We start from the raw sequence: 3,469 nt of genomic DNA, 5'->3' as shown, positions 1-3,469 counted from the left end.
AGTAATGACGTTGGTGAAACCGGCCCAAATGGTGGTTTCCACACGAGAAGCACGCACGCTTAGCGCTTTTTTTTACCTTTCTTTGAAAAGGTAAATTTGTATACGATTAAAGTTACTATTACTCAATTAAAAAATCCCACCACCATCCTCATCGTCTTATAATAATAAAATTTAACTTGATAGAATTTATAAAATTTAATAAAATTTAACTTGATAGAATTTACAAAATTCAACTAATAAAGATAGTATTACTTGTGTTTTACTTCTTATTTTGATAGTAGAATTTAACTTGGCGCCAGTTTTTGATATCATATCAAGACGATGGTCTTCTATATAAAAAAATCCCACCACCACCCCCATCGTTTTATAATTGTGATATAAAAATGTCAAGATACATAAAACGATGGTCATCTATATAGAAATATTTAACTTAGCATCAATTGTTGATATCAAATCTTTTGTACGAGTCATACATAAAATATTGTGGAATTTAACTTGGCGTCCGTGTTAAAAATTTAATTTAAGTTACCATCAATTGTTGATATCAAATCTTTAGTACAAGTAATACATAAAATGTTACGGTATTTAACTTGGCGTCCATGTTAAAATATATTAAATTATTTATGTAAGTGATCATTAGAATTTAACATATCACTTATTATATATTTTTGGTGATATTTTTTTGTAAAAATAATATAGAAATATCTTTAGCACCTCTAGGCCATTGTTTTTTTATAACTTGCACATCATCAATTTCAATCCAAGATGTTTTTTCTCGACACATACTTGTATAATGACCCTCTTCGACACATGAACCATAATGAAATATTGCATTCATAACTTTGTATATCTGTCCAGTTATTAATATTTTCGTTGTTGGAACAGCACGTAAATTAAATTTGTGTGGTATCTTTACTATCTTACCATTTTCTGAAATAAAAGATATTAATTGAATAATAAGTACCTCTTTTACCGAAATCAATTCATCTTTAAATAATATATCATTTCTTCCACAACGTTCACATAATTTATCAAACGACTGACGCCAATGTGATGAAAACGTAATTTTTAATAAATCATCCAGATTATAACTTTTCTTCTTCAAATTGTTAATAGGAATTGAAAGTAAAATATTAGTATTAGTAATAACTTTCGTATTACCACATGAATTGCATCGACAAATGTAAGTAACTTGATATTCTACCATATTTTTTATATAATCATATTTTGTACAAAGACCTGTAAGAAATTCTAAGGCATCTCGTTTAATAGCAATCGAAAAATATTCCCCTAAAGATTGCCGTATTTCATAGGTATTCAAATTATTCATTCCATGTTCACATCGATGTGCAAACAAATTTAAAACATCAGGTTTATTGTAATTTAATAATAGCTTTCTGGAAACATCTAAATTCAATAAACATTGCAATACTGCATTCGCATAGCATGAAACCTTGTCTGTATTTTGAAAACCACGTATAGCTCCAAGCAATACTTTTTAATGGAGCTTTTTGACCCGATTCTTGAACGGAGGAAATCATTTTCGACAATGTCCACGAAACATCTTTAACTCTACGATAACGCTGTTTTGAAATAGTGATCATTTCTGATTCTGAATTATGTATTCGTTTCAATCGATTATATTCTATAATAGCTTTTTCACTAGTAAACACGGATGAAGGATTAAAATTAATTAAATATAGTCCATCGAGAGATGTTACTCGAGATAATGCAACATAAGCCTGACCGCAACTAAATACATTGTTACCTAGATCCATAACAGCATTTTGTAAACTCAAACCTTGACTTTTATGAATGGTAATACCATAACTCAAAGATAATGGAAACTGTTTTCTAATAACGTAAACTCTATCCATCAATGGAAACTTAACACTTACTCTTTCAATAAAATACTCTAAACCGGACAGTAAAAGAACTTTTATCTTTTCTATAGTTTTATCCTGCATAACTGATACAACTGTAGCAATTGTACCATTTACAAGACCCAAACTAGCATCAATATTACGTCTTATCATAACTTTCGCTCCAATTTTAATTGTAATTCGTTTTGAAAGTCCAGCTGTTCTAGTATCATCATCATCAATATTTGACAATACCTTTGTTACTTTTTTTTTCATATATGAAATACAATCAATCGTGTCTTCAGTAATCAAAAATATTTCTTTTGAAGTAATACGACTTAACATTGCAGCGTTTAATTCGTTACACATGTGACATGTAGGTAATAAACAAATAGTATCAGATGATAAATTATTAATAAAATCACATAATTCGCTTAATCTTGTTTCAAAAGACTCACTTTTAAATGATATTTTTTTTTTTCAAGAACATCATAATCAGATGGTGTTAATAAACCAACGCGAATTCTGGAAAGTAACTCACGATAAGATCCGTCTTCTTGCTGGCTCATATTGATTGTCAGTTCATCATAATCAAACAAAGTCCATAGATTAGTAGCACTTAAAGAACCAAGATATTTACGAATGTTCTCAGCTATTAATTGTATAAAGGCAGAATCTTCATGTACAGGAGGTAACTGAAGCAGATCTCCGAATAAAAGAATGTGCTTTTGACCGAACCAACTATCATCACAATCAGTAGTATCTTATATTTCAGATAGAGTCGTAAGTGTATATACATAAGAACTAAATTAGAAATTATTGACACTTCGTCAATTATAATGAGACTAACATCTTTAAGATCTGCTCGTAAAACTTTCAAAACGTGGTTAGCTAATTGTTTACACTTAGGATTATGGCCATGCTCAACGGGTAATTGCAATAATCTGTGAACTGTCAAACCGTCTATATTAAACGCTGCTATACCAGTAGGTGCTGCTACGGCAGTATCCTTCTTGAGATTTTGTTTTAACCAACGTTTGAATGTTTTAATTAAAAAACTTTTGTCAGTACCTCCTTCTCCACTAACATACAGTCGTAGTAGTGATTTACCTGATGTTATGGTATTAGTGACTCTATCAAATACTCTTCTTTGATCCGTATTCAATTTTGAAATCATTTCGGATATATCGATTTCCTGTTTGTCACCAAGATCCTTAAAATCTTGCATCGCATCACCAGCTTGAATATTTTGTACATCATGTTATTCGGCTATTTTTTGTATACTACTATACCTCTATGTGCTCTTAATTAAAATAATATCAGCTACCAATTGATAAGATCTTTTTATTCCTCTAACTTATTTGTAATCTAAGGCCCGGTTGCACTAACGTTACTTTAATTTTAAGCGAGGCTTAAAACTCTCTTTGTCCCTATCACTTTTCGGTTTTAAAACAAGACCATTTCTCATTATTTACGGCTTCTAACCAGGATCTGAAAAGAATAATTTTATGCTTGAAATTTTATGCTGCGTTCAGCTAATTTACAGTACAATCCTATAAAGAAGAACATTTGACACGAGGCAGAGCGACACTTTTTCTGCCAGATTC

General features: G+C 30.3%; 1 pseudogene; it reads right to left on the bottom strand.

The window, feature by feature from the left end:
• Nucleotides 1-1,373: 1,373 nt before the first annotated feature.
• LOC108767625 (ATP-dependent DNA helicase pif1-like) lies at nt 1,374-3,090 on the bottom strand (annotated as a pseudogene).
• Nucleotides 3,091-3,469: the final 379 nt, after the last annotated feature.

Source organism: Trachymyrmex cornetzi, unplaced genomic scaffold (genome assembly GCF_001594075.2).
Source record: "Trachymyrmex cornetzi isolate Tcor2-1 unplaced genomic scaffold, Tcor1.1 scaffold70, whole genome shotgun sequence".
Taxonomy (NCBI): Eukaryota; Metazoa; Arthropoda; class Insecta; order Hymenoptera; family Formicidae; genus Trachymyrmex; species Trachymyrmex cornetzi.
The sequence above is the reverse complement of the archived record's forward strand: the minus strand, read 5'-3'. Positions and strand labels throughout refer to the sequence as shown.